Source organism: Rhinolophus sinicus, linkage group LG01, assembly GCF_036562045.2.
Source record: "Rhinolophus sinicus isolate RSC01 linkage group LG01, ASM3656204v1, whole genome shotgun sequence".
NCBI lineage: Eukaryota > Metazoa > Chordata > Mammalia > Chiroptera > Rhinolophidae > Rhinolophus > Rhinolophus sinicus.
Genome location: NC_133751.1, coordinates 24,196,568 through 24,224,515, shown reverse-complemented (window position 1 = coordinate 24,224,515; position 27,948 = coordinate 24,196,568). Strand labels below are relative to the sequence as shown.

The following is a 27,948-nucleotide window of genomic DNA, read 5'->3' as shown; positions in this document are numbered from 1 at the left end:
CTGCTTCTATATATTACGTCCTTCTCCTCTGTCTCTGTCACCTGTATTCCTTCTACAGAGATACATGTCATGACACTTAGGAGCCAAACAGGTCATCTAGTATAATCTTCATCTCAAAAATGTTAACATAATCAAACCTGCAAAAAGACTTTTTCCAAATAAGATAAGGGAAAAATTCCAGAGATTAGGATGTAATAATATCTTTAAGATCCATTATTCAAATTACTTCAATATTATTATATAAAGAAAATATAAATCTAACTACTAATCCCATCTGAAAAATCTGAATTTCTATTTGTTCCTAGCTAGGAGCTAAAGGCTGGAGGATCACCCAGGGTCTTAATCCTAGGAACATAGAGTGAGAGTAATAACCATTTCAAAATATACAGTTCGAGGTGTTGGCGGGGCCATGCCCTCTCTGAAGTCTTTAGTGGAAATGTGTTCCATGCTGTTCTCACAGCTTCTGGTGTTGCTGACAATCCTTGGTGTTTCTTGGCCTATTTTGAGTCCAGTCACTGCCTGCGTAGTTACATGGTATTCTCGTTGGATGTCTCTGTGTCTCTTCTCCTCCTTTAAAGACACCAGTCATCATGGATTAGGGTCCACCCTAATGACTTCATCCTACTCAATAAAAGAAGCATGAATGATAAGTTTTGTGGAAATTAATTTTTTTAGTACATCAACGTAAAGTGTTTTTTAAATTGTGAATTTACCAATAAAATTTGTTTTACCTGAATCAACATTCGAATACGTAATGGTCCCTTATATCCAAAAATAGAGAGATTAAGATTGTTTTACCATATTTCAACAGCTATGAAGTAGTCTAAAAACTAATTGTAGGATTTAACATTCACAGCACGGTTCAGTAAGCACAAGACTGAATGACTAAAAAGGCAAAACTGTACTTATTTTGCTTGAGTTCACTAAGAAGCTGAAAATATTTTAATTAACTCTCCAATTAAAAGGTATTTTAGCAAAATTACGAGAGTACACAAATAATTAAAGCCCTAGAGCTTTCACTTCTTTTCACTATTTGGTTAGTTTAATTCTTCAGTTTTAATTTCAAAATAATCCGTCAAAGGTTTAACTTTGGGGGTAGTTAGATATGATAACTCTCATTACGTTTCTGTTTTTGGCCAAGAATATTTCTAAGTCTAAACATTAATTTGCATATAACTTGGAAAATATTTGATCTTGAAGTTTAAGAGCCTTTCATGCTATTCCTTTAGATGCAGTTGTTTAGTAAAACCTACCCCAATTATTTCCAAAGCCCACATTAAGGAAACTACCTGCTGAACCTTAAGTAAATCAATTGAATTATTCCCTAAAGTAGGCAAGTCATGATCCAAATTTATTGCAGTTAAGACTGAGTATGTCACCTAACAGGGGAAAGAAAAAAACAAAAGAAAAACAAAAAAATCCCTTGGCACAAGATGGCCTTAGTGTGAAATTAGGTTTGCGTGTTCTTTCTCTTTCAGGCAAGGACAAATGGTTTAAATGCTCTTGTAAGTGTATTTTAATATTTGCTCCCATGAAATAAAAAGACGACAATCTTTCAGATTCTTTAAGAGGTGATAGACTATAAAAGCCTAATAGACTCTGTACCCAAACTCCTTCTCCTCTCTTTTTCTAAGTCCCTCCCTCTCCAGGGCTCTTGTTCTCATTTCAGTCCTTGAAATCTAATTCCATCTATCCATCTGTCTTTCATGGCCTTAATTTCTCCTTCTTAGCTGTCCCCTCTCATCCAGCTATAAACAAACCCTATCCTATCTGTACTTGAAAGAACAGAAGTTCCTCATTCCTCCCTGCCTTATCACAATATTGTCCTATATTCCTTCTCGAAACACTTTGCTGAGTGGTAGATTTCACTCAGTACTTTCACTCCCTTGTCTTTCATTTATTCCTTAGTCCTCTGTAATCTACTTTATATAAAATAGTAGTAACATTTACATGACTCTGTTTTTCTTTTTAGTGATGAGTATTTTTTATTGTGGTAAAATATATGTAACATAAAATTGATCATTTTAACTATTTCAAAATATACAATTCTGTAACGATAAGTACGTTCATATTGCTGTGCAACTGTCACCACTATCCATCTCCAGAATTTTTCATCTTCTCCAACTGGAACTCTGTACCCAATAAACAATTCTCCATCTCCCCCATTCACCCACCCCCAAACCCAGCCCCTGACAACCACAAATCTACTTTCTGTGTCTCTGAATTTGACTAATCTGAATACCTTACATAAGTGGCATTATACAATATTTATCCTTTTGTGTCTGGCTTATTTCATTTAGCATAATGTTTTCAAGGTTTATCCATGTTTTATCCATGTTTTATCATGTGTCAGAATTTCCTTCCTTTTCAAGACTGAATAATATTCGTGTGTGTGTGTGTGTGTGTGTGTGTGTGTGTGTGTGTATACCATATTTTTATTTTGTTTTTTATTCATCTCTTGATGGGCACTTGGGTTGCTTCCACTTTTTGGCTATTATAAATAATGCTGCTATGCACATGGATGTACAAATATTTGTTCAAGTCTTTGCTTTCACTTCTTTTGGATAAATACCCAGAAGTGGAATTGCTAGATCATATGCTAATTATATTTTTAAATTTTTGAGTAATTAGCATACCATTTTCTACAGCAACTGGCCATTTCCACCAGCAATGTACAAGGATTCCAGTTTCTCCACATCCTCACCAACTCTTAGTAGTTTTTGGTATTTGTTTTGATAGTAACCACCCTAATGGGTATGAAGTGGTACCTCACTGTAGTTTTGATTTAATAATGTTCAGCATCTCTTCATATTGGCCATTCATATGTCTTATTTGAAGAAATGTCTATTCACACCCTTTTCCTATTTCTTAATTGAGTCACTTATTCAAGTAATTTAATCAAGTCATATAGTTGTAGGAGTTCTTTATATATACTGTATATCAATCCCTTGTCAGATACACAACTTGCAAAAATTTCCTCCATCCCATGGGTTGCTTTTGCATTCTGTTGATAGTGTTTTTTGACACACAAAAGTAACATGGTACCATTTTAAGCACAACTTATTTAATTTTCAGAACAACTCTATGAGCTAGGTACTATTATTATCATCCCCATTTACAGATAAGAATACTTAGACATAGAGGGTTTAAGTAATGTGCCAACATACCATGGTAATGACTAAGCTTAGATTTGAGTTTGTTATATACTGAGTGTTTGTGCTCTGCCCCCAAATTTGTATGTTGAAACATTGCCCCTCGATGTGCTGGTTTTAGGAGGTGGGGCCTTTTGGAGGTGATCAGGATTAGATGAGATTATGAGCCCTGATGAATGGGATTAATGTCTTTATAAGAGTTATGGAGGTCTTGTATCTCCTCTCTGTTCTCCTCCAACTGAGGCTATATGAGAATTCAGCAGTCTATAACCTGGAAGAGGGCTCTTACCAGAACCCAATCTTTGTGGTACACTGATCTCAAACTTTCAGCCTCCAGAACTTGAGAAGTAAGTTTCTGATGTTTATAAGCCACGCAATCTATGGCACTTTGTTGTAGCAACCCAGACTGACCAAGATAGAGCTCAAGGGGTTTGTCCCAGAAGCACCATGTCACAGACCTTATCGTAGGTATCAGTGGCCTCCTGATTACCAAATCCAGTTACCTTTGCTCACTCCTCATTCTACTGCCTTTTTCTCTGTCATTTCAAATCACGACCTTTTCTCTGTGACACTCTCCTTTTGTCAACTACACTTTGCTTGGTTCTCCCCCTACTTCCTCCAGATAGTTCCATCTGCTTTTTCAGTCATCTGTGCCTTTCTTCGTGCTCACAACTTCAAACGTCTGACTTCAGCCTCCCTCTTTGCTTAGTCTATGCTGTGCAGGAACCGTCTTTCTTCTCTGTTATGGGTTGAATCGTGTCCTCCAAAAAGATGTTGAAATCTTAACTCCCAGTACCTTTGGATATGACCTTATTTCAAAATAGAGTCTTTGCAAATGATCAAATTAAGACGAGGTCATTTGGCAGATCGTAGTCCAGTATGACTTTGTCCTTATAAAAGGGAGAAATTCAGACACAGACATGAATGTAATCTACAGGCCAAAAAAACACATGAGGCTGTCAGAACCTTGGAGAGAGGGATGTGACAGATTCTACCTTGATGCCCCTCAGGAGAAACCAACACTGCTGATACCTTGATTTCAAACTTTTAGCCTCCACGACTGTGAGACAGTAAGTTTCTGTTGCTTAAGCCACCCAATCTATGGTACTTGTGATGGCAGCCCCAGGAAGCTAAACACTTTCCAAAGGCTTGGAAGCAACCACTCTGTGAAGAGTTTCTCCTACTCATACCTCTGGTCCTTCTCACACCTAATGATTCTTCTGAGTTCTAGGCCTCTCGTGACCACCCAACCATGACCCTGCCTTTGCAGAATATTATTCTTAGCTCATCTTCTTTCTAACCTTCGGGCCCCATCTTGCAACCTTGGTAAATGAAATATCTGTGGCTCTAGCCACGCTGACTGAAAACCACAGAGTCATCTTTGAGTCCTCACTTTCCACCCCCTTGAAGCTGTCTCCATTTCTGTAGCCCAAGAATCCATTCGTTTGGGAGACTATTATCAGCTTCCCAGACTTGGCAGCCCTTGTATCCCATGGTCAAAGCCCTATCTGCAGACTCAGATCTACCTAATAATCAAAAGGATTAAAGGCACTTTTGCCAAATATTGTGACACCTTGGATGACTTGCTGTTCTCCCACATAATATTATGGCCCAGTATTTGGGCACTGACCTTGTTTCTCCCTATTAAAATAACCAAAGTTTTACGTACCATCTTAATACATTTAAAATGAGGCTATCTGCCCGAACCTCCAACCCAATGGCTGGAGTTCTACTAACTGCCTACAGATGTTCTGGAGATCTGAGATTCCAACTTCCCCTCAGGTCTGGATTACCCATCATAACACTTGACTGCCAATTAGGACACCACTATCACTGCCGCATCAGGGTTTCAGACTCAGTTTGTTTAACTGATTTAGTGCCCACTCTTCATCTTTTGTTTTTTTAATTAGTTCAAATATATTTAACAATAGTTCACAGAATATATTTACATCTATTTTCTTATTTCAACCTAAGGGCCTTAAAGAAACCCAGACATCTGAGAGGCTGAATAACTCACAAAAGCTCACGAGTTAGCCTTTGTAGCACCGATACTCAGATCCAGGCCTCCTGTCTCTGAATTCCCTGCTCTTTTCACTTCACAACATTCCACGCCCCTGTGTTTGTTCCTGGAAGTTACTGGTTAAACAGAACTCCTTTCCAGACTCTATTAGCCCATGGAGCCGCTACTTCCAGATTCCTCTGGAATCTGCCCTCGCCTGCTGTAGATAACTGACCCATATTCTATCACATCCAAAGATTCGACAGATGGCTGTTTTTGAGGTGACCTTAAAACTAATGATCTCCATTCTCAAAAGGCTGAAAATGGTTTAAGAAATTGCGGAACTACATAGTATCATAAACAAGCATGCAAATTTCCAAGTACAAGGTAATCATAGTATTCCTATGAAGACATAATTTCAGAGAAACTTTTAGAGATGATATAATGAGATTTCGTGTGGTGCTGGTAGAAGCTGTAATGCAAGACAGAAGAAGACAAGAGGTGCCTGGAATAAGTGAACACCTAGGACGAGCATCTCTCTCCAATCTGTTGTCTACTTTTCCATTTCAAGATGATGAACGCTCATCTTTTATTAAATCTGTCTTTTTTACTTAATTCTAAAAGGCAGCCCGATGTGTTGTGTATTGCCATTTCCTGGCCTGGCCTGTAAGATGCTGGACATGAGGGAAAGCACGGTGGTGGAGAACATGGACTGTCAAGAAAAAGCGGGAATCCTGGGCCCACCCATTAGCAGTAACCTTGAGCAAGTCACTTAACCTCTCTCTACCTTGTTTGCCTCACTATAAAATGGAGCTATTAATAGAACACTCACCTCGGTGTTGTTGGCAGGATTAAATCATTAATTTAAATAAAGTGCCCAGCACTGCACTTTGCCTGTAGTTCTTGCCATTGAACTGTTTGCTATTCTATCTGCTCAGGAATGAAGAAGTAGCACACTCAGGTCCCTGGAGAAATCATTACTACTGCATAGTCCGAGGAGATTTAAAAATGAAGACTTCAGAAAGCTCAGTCTATTATAATAGTTGCCACGTCATGTCTCTACTCCTCCCTCCCATACAACAAATGTAAATAGTTGGTTTTCATATGAGACAATCCTTTCACCTAATAAATATGTACGCCCTCATAGTGTTAGTTAGAAGATGCCCGCCACCGACTTAAAGGCAGAGCGAGCAAACACTGTTGCAGAGTAAGTAGTTTGTCGTTCATGAAGAAAAAAAGTTGGCAACGGATATAAGGGTGAAAGCAGCCTGCTAAACACAGTTTCTTGAAAAAGGTGAAGTGAAGGCCCATTACAATTTTCCTCTAGTGGCCTACTTACAATTGTTAACAAATTAAAGATCTGTGATGAATTATACCTCCCTGTGTTTTCTTTGTATACTCTTAAAACTTACACTCTGAATTGATTACCACAGAAGTCAAGAATATTAACAGCAATGTATAACACAATAACATAATTGCACCATACCTTGTGCTTCTGAGTTACTTCTTTACAAAAAAAACAAATAATATTTTTCATAATAGTGTCAGGTTATACAGACTCTTTAATAATATAACATATACAGAATTAGCCTTATTCTTAGTTCTATTCACTTACTAATTTTTGTAAAAACTGAACCTGCAATCAGAAACACTTTAACAAACTATATTATATTATTTCTCTGTATTGCAAGGTAACAAAAATATTAAAATATGAATACTCTTTAGATATGTGAAATAATGTTTTATAAATAAAAGTAAAATAAAGCTAACACAATTATATCAATTATCATGTCAAAATTATATATGTGCATCCTTATGGTAAAGAAACAGCCAGGAAATATATTAAATCATCTATGTTTTTAGGTAGAGGGGATCTATAGTTTTTGTATAATACTCCTTATACATTCACTTTTTAAAAATTTGTGACTGAAAATGGGTGTCACTTTTCAAAACCTTACGCAGAGTTACATTCCAAGAGAAACAACCACCATAAAAATAAAAGAAGACCAGGAATAAGAATTTATTTAAAGAGGGGGAAAAAGGAGATAGTGATCAAATGAAATTTTACTGTCTTAATGAACGAATTTCAGCTTTCCTTGTGATCTTGACCCACAGAATGTTGCAATAGCGCTCTCAACAGACCACATAGTAATCCTGGGAAAGACAGATTAAACTGGTTCTTTTGGGATTTAAAAGCTAGATTGAATGTCCAATGGTAAGACTCCTGTTCTGATAAACTCTTCTTTATCTAAATACCTGCCTTTCTCTTAATCTCCATTGACTCCACTAGCCCTGAAGATAACAGCTATGCCATCTGATAGAAGATAAACCCATGTGCCTGTTTTCCACCTTCATTGAAAAAAACCTTTGAATTTGTAACTTGGGCCTGAAGATACTTATCACACAATCTTCAGTTGCCAAGAATTCAAAAGTGGGCCATGTCGGCCACTGCTGGAATCTGCCCTTTCAGCTTCTATTTATTAAAAAAAAAAAAAAAAGTCTCAGCATAGAATACTTAACTGAATTTTAGTGCACTTATCCAGAAGGATCATGCAGTACCTTCTGCAGGAATTTATTTAAACTTTGTGGCAGGTCTACTGAAGAAAAGCCATTCAAATGCTGCTGATAATGCCCTAGATCCCATTACAGCTCTCATTTCATTCAGGCTCTGGATTCTTTTAAAATAGTATGTGTTAGCACAGTTTGTAACCCATCATGACACCAAATAGATATTGCTTTTGAGAAGTTAACTCAAAGGAGACCCAAGACAGAATCTAAAGTTAAATTGACATGCTGAAGTTAAATTGATCAAAATTTGTTCCAGGATTTTTTTCCCCACCAAGTATTGAAAATGCATTTCATATCACAAGGGTTTTCCAAAAAATGATTATGTTACTTGCATTTATTACCATTAAAAAAAGGGAAGGTTTCATTTTCATATTCCAAAGACCCAAAGATCCTAGGGTTTAGAATGTTTTTATCCCCCAGTTAGGCAAATTTATAATATCTAGTGGGGAATTATTTTCCACAATTTTTCTTCCTCAAATTTTGCTCTTGCCTGATATCTATCCCCCTAATCTGTTGTCCTGCTCTCCCTTCCTTTATGATATCTAAACTCCTCAGCTCGAGACATCAAATGAAACTGATCAATAAATAAATCCATGCTGATATCTGAAGGAGCCTCAAGAAATACAAATTCAACTGGATTCTTTCTAAATGTAATGCTTCGCCCTGTACTACTGAATCCACCGTTCTTCCCCAAATAAGACCGTCACATATTGACAGTTCATGAGTTATTTATTTTAGTTCAGTGATGACCACTTGCATTTAGCATTTGTTTTTCTCCAAGCTTCTTAAAACTCTTGGTCTACTTCGCCTATTAATATTCAGCCAACCTTTATTGAGAACCAAACATGATGCAGAGCTAAATAACACAGAAAGGATATCCAAATAGACCAGAGTATAAATAATGCAGAAGACTGTTTTAGAAAAGCAAGGACCACATCTGGCTCTTTTGGGCTTCTTAGGGACACCACAATTTCCAAGTTATGAGCACCTGTTTTAAACCCATCTGAAATTAACTTGTAATCCTGACAATGAAAAGATGAAATGAATCCACAATGTCCTATTTGACACGTTGAAATAAAGCCAGATTTGGAAAGCTGCTGTAACGGATATATAATCAAATCTCTACTTCTTAAATTCAAGGATTTCTGTAAAAATCAAAATAGTAATCAAAGTGAAACAACATTCCTAATCAGAAAAAAACATGCAAATTAATGAATTATTATTCAAAAGTGAATAACTATTTCCAAACATCTAATGAAAGTTTCTTCTGTTGTTTTTAGTTTTACTTTTATTTTTTCCTTAAATTTCCTTAATTGTGTCTAATGCATTAAAAAGTTTCCTAAGAGAAATCATATATTTTTAATTAAAGTATAGTTGACATTTAACATTATATTAGTTTCAGGTGTACTACATAGCAATTCGACATTTATATTCCTTAGGATGTGTTCACCACAAGTCTAGCAACCATCTATTACCATAGAAAGTTATTATGTTACTGTAGACTATTTTCCCTATGCTGCATATGACATCCTCATGACATTGTTTTTTTAATATAACTGGAGGTTTGTGCCTCTTCTTTCCCTTTATCTTTTCCACCTATCTTCCTACCCACCCTCCCCTCTGGCAACCTTCAGTTTGTTGTTCTCTGTACCTGTGAGTTTGTTTCTATTTTGTTTTATTTATTCACTTGTTTTTGTTTTTTTAGATTCCACATATAAGTGAAATCATGCAGTATTTGTCTTTCTCTGTCTGGCTCATTTCACTTAACATAATACCCTCTGGGTCCATCCATGTTGTCGAAAATGGCAAGATTTCATTCTTTTTTTTTTTTTTTATGGCTGATTAATATACCATTGTATTGTGGACCAAAAATGGGTTCTATGGAAAGTAACCTCACAGGATGATCTGATCATAAATTGCTAATTGGGCAGGTCCTGGTGGATAGTCATGTTGCAGGCATATAACTTTTTAGTAGTAAAATGTTTGTCTTTGCCTTAAGCAAGCCCGGTCCATTGTTTCTATGTATCTAAATTAACACACCTTTGGAATAACCACCCTCAAGAGAACACACAATCTTTTAACTATTCTGTAATCCAATCCCTGCCTTGCTTTATCCCACCTTCATGTAATTTTCCTTATATTCCCTCCTTGATTCCAAATGCATAAACCTAACAGTCTGTTGAGATCTTGCTTCCAGACATATCCTCTGTTTGGTTCGAATAAACTCTTATAAAAATTCTCTACAGGTTTGGACATTTCTTAAGTCCACACGAGCATCTTCTTACATGTCCATTAGCCATCTCTATGTCTTCTTTGGAGAAATGTCTGTTCAGGTCCCCACCGATTTTTTACTTGGATTGTTTTTTGTTTGTTTTGTTTTTTTGTTGTTGACTTGTATGAAATCTTGATATATTTATGGCTATTAACCAAATGATATCGGATATATCATTTGCAAATAACTTCTTCTATTCAATAGGTTGTTTTTTTGTGTGTTTTGTTTTCATTTCCTTGATGGTTGTCTTCTTGTGCAGAAGTTTTTGAGTTTGATTAGTCCCATTTGTTTATTTTCACTTGAGAATTTTAAAAAAATTATCTTCCTTATAAGACTTTCATTGAATCACTGGCATTTATTTTAGACTAAAACCTGCTCGTATATTTTTCTAACTCTTGCATTTGATGAAATTGTTTAATTCTAGATGACACATTTCAGGGTCTGTGTGACTCCCATTTAAACCCTTCTCTGTTCCCAAGCTGTGGTAGACAAAGAAACATGGTAGAACCAAGTACTCCCTGTCAGTCACTAGTTTTCAAACAATTGACTCTTGCCCTCACTTCCCTCCTCTGACCTGAAACCTATGTATGGTGGCCATGGGAACACTGGATGTGATAGTGAGCCTGTGGGTCTAGAAACAAACAACAGATGTCCGCGTAAAACACTGGAACATCTTGGGGCAGTTTTCTGGCTCTGATGATGGGTCATCATCTCTAAAACTTTTTATCTGTTCAAATTCATTTACTTCACTTTAATTCTAGCCTAAAATTTTGCCAATTAGAAATTCACTTGAGTTAACAAATACCGTGTCTCCCCAAAAATAAGACCTAGCTGGACCATGCGCTCTAATGCATCTTTTGGAGCAAACATTAACACAAGACCTGTCTTATTTTACTATAAGACAGGGGCTTATCTAACATAATATAATATAAGTCCAGGTCTTATATTAATGTTTGATACAAAAGACGCATTACAGCAGATGGTCCAGCTAGGTCTTATTTTCGGGGAAACACGGTATATGCTTTTAAATGTGACAATACCTTGGAGAGTGTTAAATTGAATACCTTTCACAGGAATATGCTATGTTACCAACTCTTTGCTAGGAGCTGTAGGTAGAAGAGGAAGATATCTAAGAAAATGAAGAAAACACATTCCCTGTCCACCTGAAACCACAATGTGGTAGGACAAAAAGGTGTGTAAACAGATAGTTACAAAACAGTGTTATGTTTTAACAAAAATTGTTATAATTTTTTTAAGTGATCTCTCAAGGTATTAACAAAAGTTTCACCTTGAAAGTGACTTTGGAGCCAGAGCTTGGAGGGTCAAGTGAAGTTCCACAGTCAGAGAAGAAGGGTCAAAGATTCCATGCAGAGAGAATGGTCTACACAAAACAAAAGGACAGGAAAGGGCCCTGCTTGGCAACTAGGAAGTTCTTAGTCTGGCCTCAAGGTGTGTGGTGCAGGTAGGCAATCAGAACTGACAGGGAACTAGATGGGTGAGATGACAGCCAAATTACCAAGGACCAAATGAGCTAAGTTTAAAAGACTAAATGGTTTTTTATACTGAAAGGAAAGATATGAAAACAGTGGAATGACTTTTTATGTAACTATTCGTATTATGCTTCAGCTATTTTTAGTGAAGTTTAAAAAAAAATTTGGTGGGCTAATTTGAGAACTTACGAGTATGAAAATGCTCTCCAAGTTGCAGACAATGATGTGAAAACAGACTTGTACATACAGCCTCTTTGTAAATTGTGGACCTGTATCTGGTGCCTTAAAGTATTGTGGAATTTCCATTCACGTGGTTGAGTCTGAGCTGATGTGACTTAACAGTGTTAAGGCTCATAAAAGATGACTGGGGCTTGGAAGCATGCCAGTAAATGTTTCCTGATTACTACATGCTGAGTATTTCAGATTATGGCTGGAAAGCTAGTGAATGAAGCAGACAGGATGTAACACTAGAGATTAGTTTTATGAATTGGACTTTATCACTGACTTCAAATTATGTCTGGAAGAAAAGATACTGGGGTGGGGAGTCAAGAAGGTGCAGATTTGTTCATCAGACTTAAACTAAAATGCCTTTATTGATAAAATCCATATAGAACTGCTCTGCAAAATTGTTTCTAGCTTTTCGTGCTTAAAAGCACTACTATATTAAATGTCTTAGAGGAAAATGTTTCCTCATCTATTGCAGAAACAATTTTGGAGTGCTTATGAGGTACGTGAGCCATGTTAGGGCCTAGTGATACAAAAATAGATAAGATGTGGTTCCTTTCCTCAAAAAACTTTTACAGAGAGAAAACTGGAAGAGTAAAGAAAGAAATAATCCTAATAAGGCAATAAATAATTCATACATAAAATCAAAGTATTATTTGTTCAGTTTTGACACAGATGGAGGAGTCATTCCAAGATAAATAGGTTAATATCAATAAGGCATTTGGAGTTTCTTAGCAGAAAGACTCTAAACAAATACAAAATTATCAAAGACCAAGTCAATCTCTATTTTTAATTCCAGACACAGTGGAAGAGAAAAGACTCAGATGGTATATATTGGTCATTGATCACAAAGGCAGTTATTATTCAAGATAAGCTATCGCATGCCAATGATTGGAACCCTGACATAGTTAAATCTGTATCCCCAGAAATTAATACCATACAATATATGCAAAAGTGTTGTGCTTGTTGTATGCCCAGTATGTGCTTGTTGAATAACCGAGTTTCACCACTTTTTAATGAATACAAATTTTCAATGTGGTTGGAAAATATCACTCTGAAACTGATTTTAAGAAGTGCTAGCCTATATTCAAAACAATCGTATTTTGGCTACTTTGAATTATAAACCGGTGTGAGGCAAGAAGCTTGCCCCTGGAAATTAACCATTTGTATTGAGTAGGGAAAGAGAAAGGAAGTTCTAAAGAAACCCATCATTTGAATTATTATTCTGTACTTCCTTGATAATCCTAATGGGCCTTTCTGAAACTCTTGGGCTTATGAAGAGGAAGTGCTTTAAAATGTCCAGCATGAGCATTATTTACTCTGTAAAATGGAACTAACGGTAACAATACTACTAATAATAGCCTTAATAAAAATAAACTCTACCTAATATAACAATAAGTATAACATAATACAGTATCAGAATGTCATAAGCAATGGGAAGATGAGATGTGTAATATTTTTAATGTGCTTAGACAGTGTCTGAGACACAATAGTTACTCAATATGTGTTGTTTTATTGCTACTGTTATCCACATACTGGGAAAAACAACCATGCAAATAAACCAAAATTATTTCTTCTGAAATTTGGGATTAATTGTACAAATTTTCATTTAACAATAGATTTCCTTTCCTCTAATTAAATCTGCCCTTGTTGGTTTCATTTTTTACTTGCACATTCATAAAATAAAGACCATTTTTTCAAACAAACATTTACTGAATTTTGTTAATGCTGTCTTCCTTTATAATTTTAGGGATGGATTGAGCATTCAATATGTCTTTGTCCCTGCCTTCAAGGAGATCACAGTCCTCTAGGGAAGTCAGACAAAGAAATCAAGAATCAAGGTATCTGCCATGATATAGGTATGCTCAGACACAGTCAGGTAGAGAGAGATTCTGGTCCACAACTCAGTGTTAAGAAAAGTTTCTCTTAAAGAGGTAGTGCTTAGGCATAATTTTAAAAAATTAGTAAAATTTAGCCAGGTATCGGAGATAGAAGCCAACATCATAATGTCATGGAAAAACATGACATTAAAAAACAGAACAAAACATACAAAATTTTTTTTTTTTTTCCTGAAACAAAGGATACATGCTGGGTGTCTTATTTGGCTACGTCCAAATCAGATGTAGAGACAAGAATTCAGTGTATCAGTGAGGTAATCCCAGGAAAACACTGGGAGGGCAATGAGAAAGCAAGCTGGGGAAGAAAGGCAGTCACAAAGGAAGCCTGTTACACCATGTGGATAAACGGAAATCAACTGCTCTGGGTAACTCTGGACACAAGCCTCAGAGTTATCCCACCAGAGGGTAAAAAAGTGGGAGGATTTACTTATGCACCAAGTTTTGATACTTATTGGTTGAGGATGCTAGAAGAGAAAGATCTCAGGCAGTTGAAAGGAGGGGGTGGGAGGTGGCTGTGCAATCGTACTTGCTACATTGGGCCTACCTAAAAGCTAGCCTTTGACAGGAAGGGGAGCATGAAGAGGAGGTTTTTGTGTGATGCCAAAGAACTTGAACTTTATCCGTGATATTACAGGAGCTTTTGGAATGTTTTTTTTAAGAGGTAAGAGAAATAGGTTTAGTTTTATAAAGTCGATACCTGCTATCTTTTTGAAAGATAGATAGGCTAGATAGGGTAGGTACCTTTAATTTAGAAACTACTGAAACTCTTCCTGATAAAAATCAAGCTGGCCTGAAGTAAGGCAGTTGGCGGGTGGTGTTGAAGAGTGGGCAGAGTAGAAATAAATTAATGTGAAGGAATTCTGAATTCATGCTGATGGGGGCGGTGAGGGCAGTGGGGCAGGGGTGTAGGAAGCCACAGGAGATTCCAGGTTTCTGTCTTGGAAAACTAGGTAGAAAGCAGTACCTAATTGTCACCCAGATTGACAATTCCAAGAGGAGGATGCAGGTGAGGATATGACCAATGAGATCAGATTTGGAAATTCTATGTGTGCAGCTGTTACAGGGAAAGAGAGTCCTTGGCTTCACACAGGAAAGGCTTCAACCATGAGCCGGTACAGAATTTAAAGTAAAAGTAAGTTTATTTAGCAGAGAGTGAGTAAGAAAAGAAAGGAAAGGCCGACCCCACAGACAGTGGCAATCCCTAATCGCTAGTGAAGAGAGACTCTCTCCTTACGCTGGGCTAGGGTTTATATGTGTTTCCTGATTCCACAGAAAACTTCTTGATATGGGGAACTTCTGCCAGCTACAAGAGGATTGGTGCAGGTTTACCTTTAACTTTGGTAAGGTACAGCCTGTGGCTAGTTTGTAATAGGTTTAATGATGGGAATGGCCATTACAATGGAATCTTTTTGCTCAATATGCTTTGGATGATCTGTTCTGTGTGATTGATTAACATCTGCCTGAGTTCTGTGTCTTGGAACACGTAGGCAGCAGGCTTGGAATCCAACCTTCTAGTTCCTTCTTTTGTAAAAACAGTCCCCATGGCCCTTCCCTATATTATAGCAAGCTGTGTAAATTCGGAAGTCAACAGACATTTTGAGCTGTCGACATAGCTTTGAGTGTTCTCAGAAAATAAATGGAGATTGAAACCATGTGTAAGACATTGTCTAAGGAGGTTCTAGGTTTCTGGAAGACAAATGAGACACAGTCTAATGGGGAGCAAGGCAGGTAAACAACTATGGAATGGAAGTAGTGGCATAAAATGCCACAGGAGACTTTTAAGTTTTAAGAGAAGCCAGAAGAAACTCTACCCAGAGAGTCTTTCAACCACAAACATGAAGGATGAGTCAATATTGATTAGGTGGATAAATGGGGACTGAAGCATTCCTGGCAGGATGACCTGTGTAAAGGCAAGTATGAGAGGGCAACTCACGGAACTTATGATAAGTTAATATGAAACCAGGCTAAAGTTTGCCTTTCCATTATCTCTGAAGCCAGGTACTCCCTGAAAATGAATGTGAGCTCCCACGGTGCAGGAACAATCATTTTACTCCCAGTAGCTAGCACACATTGGGTGCTCAATAAATGTTGGTTTACTTGATAGATCTGTTGAAATAAACAATGTCATGGGATATAACACGATATAATTTCTGAGAGACTACACGCCTACTTAACAGGAAGGAAAACTTGTACAGGTCATCTTATTCACTCAATAACTATTTTATCCAACTACTATCCAAGTTATGCTGGACGCCCCATATCTGTTCATTAAGGCAGGCCGCATAAGAACAGCTAGCAAGCAAAACAATGTTTACCATGCTATCCTTGGTTAATAGAAACAATAGTTGATTTAAATAAAAAGCATCTGATTATGACTTTCTATTTACATAAACAGGTCCTTTCCTAATTAGCCCTGATTAGAGAAGTTCTATTATTAGAGAAGCTCTATCTGAACTAGCCCACCTACTGTTTGCCTTAATTTGTCACCCATGACCTCTAGTAACTACATCGTTATTTCCCTAACATCTAACATCACCTGACTCAGAATACTAGGTGTGTAATGAGTAGTTGTTGACTAACTCTCAGGAATTAGTTGACTTGTGAATAAAATGAGGACTTTGCATTCAATATTCTCAAGTTTTCTGCATTGTGGTGAACCTGTTATTTTTGACTGCACAGAAATCAGTCTCCGTTCTTGTAATGATAGGTAGGTAGTGCTACTTTGCCTTGGAGATTTACTCCTCAGTCAGTAGATATAGTTATGGAAAGTGCCTCTAAGTTGCACTCCCTCTTCTGGTCAAGAGATGGGCACATGATCATTCTAGGCAAAGCCTATGCTTTGGAAATTAATTTGAAATTTTAATAAATTGACACAATAACTGAAGATGATCAGTCCTTCTTACTCTACATACCTGAAGCTACTCTATTTTTTTATTTTTCCTAATAGTGGGTCTTCAAATTTAGTTTTGATTTGTGAGCTACCTACATAAGCTGCAATAAATTTGTTTTAGCTTTTAACTCATTCAAAATTAGATTCTGTTGCTTATAATCAAAGAATTCTAATCACACATAGTTCTAAAATTCTGAGACTCAGCAAGAGGAAAGAAAAGAGAAAGAGAGTAGGAAATGACACAGAAGCATACCGAGTGGAGAGTCATATTAAAATATGAAACCATGCAACAATATGGATGGACATAGAGCATATTATGCTAAGTGAAATAAGTCAGACTGAGAAAGATACCATATGATCTCACTTATATATGGAATCTAAAGAACAAAATACGAACAAACAAAACAGAAACAGACTCATATATATTTAGAGAAAAAAACTGATGGTTGCCAGAGGGGGGAGGGTTGGGGAGCTGGTAGTTACAAAATACTTTACAGGAATGTAAAGTATAGCATAGAGAATACAGTCAATAATGTTGCAACTACTACATATAACTCCAGGTGGGTGCTAGACTAATCGGGGGAATAACTGCATAAATTATATAAATGTCTAACCGCTATACTGTACACCTAATATAAATAATATTGAATGTCAACAGTAACTGAAAAAATAATTTTAAAAAATTAAAAAAAAAAAAAATATATATATATATGTATATGTATATCCAAAAGATGAGTTGGGTATTTTTAAATTGTTAAGTGTGAGTCTGTGGTTAGTGGCTCTCAAATTTGGTGAGCATGATAATCAATTGGGATACTTGTTTAAATTTAGATATCCAGGGCTTGTACCCAAAGGTTCTGCTTCTGCTGGTATGTGTGAGGCCTGGGAACCTGCATAATTTACAAGTTTCCCAGATGATTCTCAGACCATACTTTGGGAAACACTGCATTACGTCTACTGTGTATGGAAAATGGCAGTTAATCAGATCTGTGAGCACAGCAAAACCTGCCTGCTCCCTGCTGAGTTTTGCCTAATAATCCCCAAATTTGTAGTCACAATGACTGTCCTACAAAATTTTCAGCTTTGTCAATTACAATGGTGGCCTATTAAGTGGATTACAGATATATTTATATACATATAATAATTCAACAAGGACATTCAATTTTCATCACGTTGAACGAGGGTCAATGAGATTACAAGAGGGAGAATTTAACCTTAGAAAACTACCATCTTTACTTTATAATCCAGTTTTTCTAATTTATATAAAAGCATCTTTCATATAATTTTATTTCTTGTTGATATTCTGTTTACACTTGTACTAATTCAATAAAATTCATCTGCATGAGGAGAAAATCTTGATCATAATGTATGAAAATTCATTATTACAGAGAATCCCTTAAAATAGAGATGGGGTGGTGTCATGACATTCATATGTTACTAGACCAGTTGTACAGATAAGGTTATCTCTAAGGCCACCATATAGCACTTGCCATGTAATTTCAACAAACTTATTTGAAGAATTGAATTTACTGTTTCAAAGGCCAGTAACAGAAAAAAAGAATTCCATATGGACCTACTTAAACATTTTCATAAAACAAAAAATTCTAAAGACTTTTTTTAATGTGGTTAATGCTTTTACAAATATATCTTTATATAAAAGCTATAAGACAAATATAAGACAGGAAACAGTCAGGCCTGACTGTGCTTGTATGCCATGCCCAGTTTTGGTTAAACTGCTATTTTGCTTCACTATTTTTATAATATTTTATAATTTTCTAATTGATAATCATTATTCAATTATAGTATGATTCCATCGATATCAGATAAACTTTCATCCTGGAAACAAATCATAGTATTTTGTTCATTCCTTTTAAATTTTAAATTCAATGCAACATGATTCAACAATTGTTTATTGAGTAAGATGTATGCTCGTTACTCCACCAGACGCTGGGAAGGATGGAAAAGATGTGCATAGAATGAAAGATTTTATAATATGACTCTAAAAAACAAGAGACTCAAAAGGAGATTTTAAGAACCAGAGGCTGGCCAAGGCGTCACACAGAACAATATGAGTCTACGGTTATAGCACATGGAGCCCAAGCACACAGCACTCCAGGATCCAGGAAGCCCATGTGACAGCATTAAAGTTAATAGAAGACTTGTGTTCTGTGTCTTACTTCCTGCACATGACACTCACAAGGTTTACACTAAGGAGCAGAATGTGCAGTGAAAGCTAGTGTGAGCCCTGAGTTAATATTTAGGAATTAGTCATGGACTTGGACAAGTACTTTTTATTATTTATACACAAGCTTGCTAATCAAAAAAATAAAAAAATATATGAAATAAACACAGAGCTTTTTATTAGAACCTGAGGCTTAAAAAAAAGAAGAAAAAAAAGCTGTTTTGCTCTATGCTGCTGGTACATGTGACAATCACAACAGACTGTGTGTGTTGTAACTTTTACCAAACATTTACCAACATCCCCTTTGTGCAGCAGACACAAGACTAGGTTAAAGGGGAATTATTTTTCTTCTCACCCTTCTTTGTACTATTTTGCTTTGGTCTATGGCTTTTCCTTCCCAGTAATTCTCGTTTAGCTTACTTTTGTTGATAGTTCTCAGACTGTAGACAACAGGGGTAGGTTCAGTTGCTTCTTTGATTGGCAGCAGGAATATGGAAATTTTTAATTCAATTCAGCATGACTCAACAATTGTTTATTGAATATTCACGTGATACTCAGTTCTCCATTAGATACTACTAGAAAGAATGCAAAAGATGCATAACAGGACCCCTGCCCTCTAGGAGCTGGAACTCCTGTTGAAAGCTTGATAGGCAAAAACTGGATGGAAAACTATGAGATGACAGGTGAGGCTTTGGGGATGATTGTGTTGATGGTGTAGTGACTCTTAGCAAAGAGTTATCCTGTGTACATTACACTTGTTTTTAATACTCAAAAGAATAGCAGTGGGAATACTCATAGGAAAGCCAGGACAATATTCTGCAGAGTAGAAATGTGCAAATTACAATTTAATGATTGTCTCTCTCAGGGCTGGGAGAAGGCCAGCTTACGTTCAGCAGATGTGGATCATACAAGAAAGGAATTCCGTATCTGTTGGAATGTACATCTGTAAGATTCTCCTGTCAGAGAACAGTGATCTTCAAACTCTTTTAAGCCTGAAGCAACTTAAAAATATATATATATAGTTGGCCATTTCAAAATCTTGCCCAACCAGAATCAAACATAGAATTATCAGTAATTAGTAATAAACTGAGAAGTGAAGTTTGAAAGAGAAGTATAAAAATGGAACTGAACTCCAGGGAAGTGTTTTTTTGTTTGTTTGTTTGTTTTCTCCAGTTTGGAGCTAGGGCAGTCTTAAGTCCCTTGTGGAGTTGGTCTTTTTTAAATTTTTTTTTGCAAGGACTGACCACAATGTTGTCACCTGATTTCCTTCTGCTAAAAATGAATGACTAACTGGAGGTAAAAATCAGTTTGGTGCTACCACAAAAATAATAAATTTTTATGAATTAATTTTATTCATGGTTGTTTGAGAGCCATTTTGGCTCCAGTATAAAATGTTACAGAGCTTGGGCATAGTGTTCATGGTGGAGGAGGCAACTGGTGATGGAAAGAAGTTCTCTTTGGAGCTCATAGGTCAGTTTAAACAATTTTGTAAGCAATAAACAATGGTTTAGCAAGCAGAAAGACTGTGGAAATTTACTACATAAGTTTACTAGTTAGTCTTTTTTAAAGAGACTTTGAAGACTAATTAGTAATCAAGATAACAGAATACTGTTTTTCTAAAACAATCAGGAATTAGACCAGCCAAATGCGTTGATAACAAGTTGAGGAGGCAAGAGAACTGGTTAAAATAATTTCAGCTGAGTTCACAGAATGGAATGCTTCCTTCTCTTCTATGGCATTTCCCATTTTAGGGTTCCTTCTACATGCTAATGTGTAAATAATATAGGTTCTCAGATAGTAGAGGCTCTTTGTCAAGCCTTTACCAAGCAATTCAAGCCATATTCTGAGCATCCATCTTATTCCAAGCACCATTCTGGCTTCTGAGGATACAGGAGGATATGTCCGGCCTCCACCCAGAGTTCTGTGGGATCTCCAGTGAAGATGTACATCGAGGTGGTAGTATTGCCTACACCTCCAGGACATTTGAAAGTCCCACTCAAAGCCTTCAGCACCACTCTTCCCCACTCTCCATCTTCACACTACAGCCGCTGCACATGCACACACACGGTCAGTCTCGGTGCTTCGATTCCTTGCTGTGCACCATGCAAATCCAGCGTGCAGCTGGAGCAGCCAACAGAAACGATGCAGTGCTGGACTGGAGAGCTGCTGAGGTGGCTTCAGGGAAACAAATGATCTCTCCCACACCCTAGCAAATTCCTGCAACCAAGCAAACTGCATCAAGGGCAGTAGCAGTGCTTCAGCTAACATTTAAAATAATGAATTAGCATACCACAATCAGACTCTTTCCTATAGCTGCCCTCATTCCTAAATGAATGTGATATGAAGAATGTCAGAGCTACACAGTGGATAAAGGAATAACGTCATTTAACTTGACCTAACAGTGCTCCCTGTCATAGCATGGTACACAGAAAGTCACATTTGAAGGGCTTGCTGGTAAAGGGACACTGGAAGACCGACTATCTGCCTGGAGGGCTCTGATGCCTCAGGTCCAATGTAACCAATGTCTTGGCACACCTGGAACCCTTCACCATATCATTTGGGAAACTGTGAGCTATGAATTCGATGGTGACGTATTTTATTGCACACTCAGAAATAACTGAGGTTCTTTTTTCTGACCCCTCCCTCCCAACAATTTCAATGAGACTAGGCTATGTCATCAGAAGAGAGAGTCACAATTTGAAATGGCTGTTGGAATGAGTCTTTTTACCAAAGGTATTGTACCATAAGTTGAGATGAACAGAAAAGTCACTGAGAAATACTGAGCAAGAGTTTACCAGCTCAAGCCTTTTTGTTTTACCAATGAAGAAACAAACACAGAGGCAAACCATTTGTGTTTTTAGTGAGGGTAGTTACGAAGCTTGATGAAGGCAAGACTTTCTTAGTTTTCAATCACAGGCTCTTTACACCACACCAGCGGTTCTTAAGGAAGGAAAGTGGGGGAGGGGTCCCCAGACGGGCAGTATCAGCATCACCTGAGAACTTGTGAGAAATACTACTTCTCAGGCACCATCCCAGGCCTAGTGAACCAGAAACTCCAGGGGTGCAGCCCAGTAACCAGTGTTTTCACAAGCTCTCCAGGTGGTTTTCGTGTATGTAAAAGTTTGAGAACCACTAAGCCCCAATGTGGCTCTGTCACAGAAGGCACAAGGGGCTGATTTGGATCAAACCTGTACCAGGGCAGTCAGATGCCAAGCACCAAACTTGAACATCGGTGAGTGGAGCAAGGGTTCACTGTGACAGGGAAATGGACTTTTGGGTTAAATAGTAGAGGGAATAGAACATTAGTAGAAGGGAAATTCTGACTTCAGCATTGAAGTGGGAACACCAATTCTCTAGGGACTACTAGGTCTGCTATGGCCGAGGCTTTACTGCCATCTTACCTTCTTCAATAAAAGTTTCAAGGCTGAATATTGGGACCTTAAAGGGAGTATTTCTCACTTTATAATGAAAACCAGTAAAAGAAAACAATTTTACTTTTCAAAATTGCCCCTTGTTGCTTCTTGCATTAAACATAATTATTTTGAAAATGACAAACCTCTCTTGATTTAGTTTATGTAACGAGGAAGATTAAGGTGAAGGGAGGAAAAATAAAAATATTTCTTGGAGAAGAGGCAAGGTTGAGTTTGCCTATTTTACAGCATCACTGTTAGATGCCTTTGCCTTGAAAAACACTCAAGTTTATTTTCCATGTGACTCACCACCAAACTGCTGTTTCTTAGATGTGGGTCATACACTCTGTGGATCAGGGATATCAAATAACCAAAATATGGAAAAAAAATATGCACAGCTTATATTTTAGTCTAAGAATAATTCTCTCATAAGCAAGTAGAACTTGTTTAGAATTCTACTAAACAACTAGAAAATCCCCTTTCATGATTGAAAAACTCATGTTAAGCTTAGCAATAATAGTAGCATTAAAATACTTTTATGTTATATCCTCAGGACATCCATGAATAATAAAAGCTACAACCAACACCGTTGCCATCAGTAACCTGGTTCATACCAAAATCTTATAAACTGCTCCTAAAAGAGAGAGACATTACATTTCACTCATTTCATTTTATCTCCCACTCCTCTTTCTAAAGAGGTGGACTCAGATTTCTGGAAAAATACCTTTTAAATGATTTATCAAATATTTATTCAATAAACATCAACTATCATAAGAATACAACTAACTCCCTCAGCCCCTGAAACCATAATATACAAGATAATTATCAGGGCCATATACTCAATTCGTCAGATAGATTTCTATTTACCACCCATAACTGGAGCCTTTCCCGTAGTAGAGGTCGTACGTACAGAGTACGAATTTTGTGAAAAGACACTTTGAAATAAAATGAAGACCTTGTAGTAAATGGTCTATCATTATTTAAGAACGTTTATTCCAGTCTTCATGTCTTTCCTTTGCAAAGTATACTTTATTTTTAGTTGTGCATATATAATTAGAACCCAGTGTTTTGAACTTCCAAAATTGTAGGAAAAATGCTATTTATCTACTAAGTCTTTAGGCCTAACACAATAACACAGTGCTCAAGTCTATAAAAAGCTTGTCTGAACAGAAAACAGTAATACTTCAAGCATATACCAACGTAGTGCCAAGATGTTTGCTGAGATAGTTCCCAAGACTGTTTTTCAGCACAAGCAGTCTCTTAAATGCCTTAATGAACTCCACATTCATATTTTTTTTCCATGAAAAGTAGAGAATGTTGTGAAGTGTATTAAAAGTAACCTGTATTGATTAAGAAAGGCTACTGTTATTGTTTTCTACTCTGAAGTGTAAAGTTAGGATGAGAGTGAGAAAAGGAAGTTTGTTTAATAAAATAATTATCAGTTTGAGAGTTGATCAGCTTTCATGGATTAAAAAAAGGTTTAATTGTGTGAACAAAATAAAACACCGAAACTATCTAGTTCTCTAAGGCACCACAGTCACCACTATACAACTTAATCTCTCTCTTCTAATGAATACACGGTATGAGAGGTCAGATTTCTGGTTTTCTGAGACAATGCTTAATCACTAGCAATTTAAATTCATTCATATCAGAACTGAATTAATTGCAACCTCTTTACCAAACCCCTAGGATCAAGCTATGTTGTTATGATAAGGCAATGTTAAGGACAAGACAATGCTTTTTTTTTTTTTAAGTGTGTTTTTCCAGGACCCATCAGCTCCAAGTCAAGTAGTTGTTTCAATCTAGTTGTGGGGGGTGCGGCTCACACTGGCTCATGTGGGGATCGAACCAGCAACCCTGGTATTACAAGCATCATGCTCTAATCAACTGAGCTAATCAGCTGCCCGACAATGCATTTTTAATAATTCTTTTTCCATAACAGCTTTTTTTCAAGTCTCTATGAGAACAAGCAGACTATTTTCCTCAAGGGTAGCAGACTCCTTCAGCTATAATGTTCTGTTTTTTCATTCTTATACGTGTCATTCTTCCTCAGTATTTCTGCAGGCACTCTGAAAAATAATTAAGATTCTAAAGATTTTTGTGTAGTTTCCATTATCTCTACGAAAAGTGGAAAAGGGAGTCCATGTTTGAGGTGAAATTTTTATAATATGTGTCAAACACAGTTGTGCAATTTTTACAAATGATCCTTGTGGATGCTGTAATTCCAAGAAGTCGCTGTTATTGTACCCATTTTGCAGGGGAGGAAATTGAGGCCCAGAGAGACATAGCAATAATCTTACAGATATAAGAGGACAAAAGTGGTATCTGAAAAGATGACATACTGCCATTTGTAACAACATGAATGGATCTTGAGATTATTATGCTATATGATATAAGTCAAAAAATTGAGAGCCATATTTCACTCAGATGTGCGCTATAAAACTGAAAGCAACAAACACATAAGACAGACAAACAAGCAAAAACTCATAGCACAGACAACAGTTTAGTGGTTACCAGAGGGTAAGTGGGGTGGGGGGGTGGTAGAAGAGGGTAAATATATATAGTGACAAAGGAAATTTGACTTTGGGTGGTAAACACACAATGCAATATGTAGATGATGTGTTTTAGAACTGTGCACTTGAAACCTATGTAGTTTTACTAACCAATGTCACCCCAGTACATTTAATAAGAAAAAGAAAAGCAGAAAGTGTTATGGAAATTGATGGTGGTGATGGCTGCACAATATGAATGTATTTAATACCACTGAACTGTAAACTTAAAAATAGTTAAAATGATAAATTTTATTTTATGTGTATTTTATCAGAATAAAAAAAAAACAATTAAAAAAAAAGTATTTGAACCTAGTGTGTGTAACTCCAAAGCTCATGCTCTTTGTAAACTAAATAAAATATTATTCCTGGAATTTTCACTAAAGTTAATTATAATGATAATAAAAACGCCTTTATTTAATGACTAATATTTTCAAAGCACTGTCACATACATCACCTCATATCAAGGCAGCTGGTAGAATGGAGGGCTTGTGGGGATTCTTGTGCGGATTAGCAATAATGTATATAAAATATCATATCAAGTGTAAAAACAAGTGCTCAACAGCTATTATTATTATTAATCCTCTCAGCAGATTTAGAAGTTAGGTTGCACAGCTGTTATCATTCCCTCTGGACAGACGTTCTCTATCAAGATTAATCCCTTTCACGTTATACTCTACAAGCGACAATTACTTTCAATTTTTCGTTTACAAGGCATTTACTTACAGAAATTTCAAAAGCCCATATTCAACTTCAGTTTGTTTGCAATACAGGCAGGTAGGGCACGGGTGGGAAGTTGGTGTGAGACAGGCTTACAGTCTTTCCAGCCGAGTCAGAATTGGAAATTTCGCCTTCAGCCTCCAAAATGAGTCTCCTTTCCCACTGCACCTAAGTGATACCTAAGGATGTTCCTTCTCATAAGCTTCCCTGTCGACTTCTGACAAGGGCTAATGGATTTGGTTTCTGGCTTCCACTGGGAGGGGAGCGCTCCCTGAAGCAGTGCAGACCGTGCTTGTTTAGGGTGGTGGGAGCAGCTACCATGATGCAGAGCGATGGTTCCGGTTTGACTTCTGTGACCACATTCCTGCTTTACGGATAGTAAGCAGTGAAGTACAAGAAAAGTGCTCGGTATCAATGACTCACAGCAGACAGGAAATCTCAAGCAGGTCCACCCTTCCTTCCTGCCCTCCCGACCAGCTGAGTTGCAGAACCACAGGCCACATCCAGCCTAGAGTCTTAGTGAGAAGAGCTGGAGCTCACAGGCAGAGACAGGACCACTGCAGTAGGCTCTCAGAATGGATGAAACGGCCGACCCCAGGCAGGAAAAGGTTGTTCTCTTTATCCTAGAGAATACGTTTTCTGTTGCGATTTCTCTTTTTCCTTTTACACAGTTATCTTTCTGGTTTACTCTGAACTCTGTATTTTTTTTAAACATGAAAACAATGGACTTGACACAATTCAACTGAGTGGTCCTCATTTACACCATGTTTAAAAGCAGGCAAGAAATGGCATTAATCATCATTATCTAGTAATGCCTCCATGAGGGCAAAATGGCAGAATGTAAACACAATTATAATAGATTTGTGTGTAAACACAAATCTGTGTGTTTACACACAAAAATTTGTGTGTAAAGCAAAATGTAAACACAATTCTAATAGATTTTTGAACCCAGTGTGAAATTCCTTCAATAAAGTCACACCAGTTTCTCTTGTGAGAGCAGCAAATTGTTATAATGACAAAGGGTAACAATTAGGCCAAGGACCTCTCTAATCACTTTACATATTTTAAGTCATTTAAGTTTTACAACTGCCCTTTGACATAAGCATTATTATTGTTCCAGATCAGGAGGCCATCAAAGTGAATGAAGGCCTCTTCACTGTCTCCCCAAACTGTGTTTAAACCTCACAAATAATAAACAAATAAACAAATCTCAAACAAAAGTCACAAAAATTTCTTCAATGAAGCTGCTGTTTGCAGTAATTTGTTGAATGAATGAATGACATAATATGATGATATATGTGATTCCTATGTTTGGCAAGCTCTGTAATATATGTCCAATTCATTCATTAAACTGTAGAAAAATTATCCCTACAAAAACTCAAAACTCTGAAATGAGTTGTGACAACAGAGCAGATTTGTCAGTGTCTTTTATAAAGCCATTTCCCACTGTTCTTGCATTTCAGAAAGTGGCAGAAGTCTGTATTACTGTTTGTCAATGAGGAAACTAGGTCTCAGGATGAAAAACCATTTACTGGCAAGGTGTGTGTGTGTGTGTGTGTGTGTGTGTGTGTGTGTGTGTGTGAAACCTTTCAATTCTCACCTCTGAAAGGAACCATAATTTTGTCACCCTGAAGCTGCTTTTTTTAGGATATTGACTTTGAGCAGTTTATTAAGAAATCAGACTGAGAAATAACCTTTAACCTGCCCCCTTTCCCCCCCCCCCTTTCCTGTCCAAGAGATTCGGACAGAAAAACCTGCCTTTGGAGAGGAGCTTGGGCTTAATCACCTTAAGAATCTTCACCCCAGCATTAGTGAGGAAGACTCCAAGCCTGTTAGCTAGACACCCCATGTCCCATTGTTTCTGAGTTGCCCAGCAAGAATTTCACTGTTATGTATGTTCCCCTTTCCTTAACTACCTGTAAATTACCCATTTTCCCTTCTGAAATCTAATACCCTGTCCCCCCACCCTTCTCTTTTGTCCAAAATGTCATATATATCCAATGTTGCGTCACTGTCTTTGGAATTTTCATGCTAACGTGAATTTCTTGTGCACATGTATTAAAAATCTGACTTTTTTCTCCTGTTAAGCCATCTCTGTTAATTTGATTATTAGCCCAGCTAGAAGAACTCAAAAGGTGGGAGGAAAAGTATTAATTTTTTTAGCCCCTACACCTTTTATTTTTTTGTTCTCTCCAAGCTCAACTCACACCTTATGTCGGGCCATGCCAAAAATACATCTGATGCACTTGTCCATTGTTTTGTGTCTTTGAATAAGGTGTTGTTTTCTCTTTCTGAAAAGCCAACCCCCACCCCGGTTCCACCCAGAAAGTACCTGTAAATTCTCCAGTATTCAGACTTCTGTTCAATCTGGTCACATACTCAGTGAGTATTCACTGAAGACACATTACAAAGCAGACATGGAGTGGGGTGAAGAAGGTCACTATCCTAATGGAGCTTTCATTGTCTTGCAAAGAGAGACAAAGTTAAGAAAGAAAAAGGAAGGATGAAGGAGAGAGGGAAGGAAGGAAAGAAGTAAGGGAGCAAGAGAAGGAAAGCAGGAAGGCAGGAAGGCAGGAAGGCAGGAAGGCACTAC

The 27,948-nt window shown here is 37.1% G+C and overlaps 1 long non-coding RNA gene across 1 annotated transcript; it reads right to left on the bottom strand.

The window, feature by feature from the left end:
• Nucleotides 1-6: 6 nt before the first annotated feature.
• LOC141570465 (uncharacterized) lies at nt 7-27,915 on the bottom strand. The gene is made up of 3 exons (XR_012494449.1): nt 27,688-27,915; nt 25,362-25,719; nt 7-621 (listed from the first exon to the last, which is right to left on the bottom strand). It is a non-coding gene; the product is annotated as an uncharacterized LOC141570465 (long non-coding RNA).
• Nucleotides 27,916-27,948: the final 33 nt, after the last annotated feature.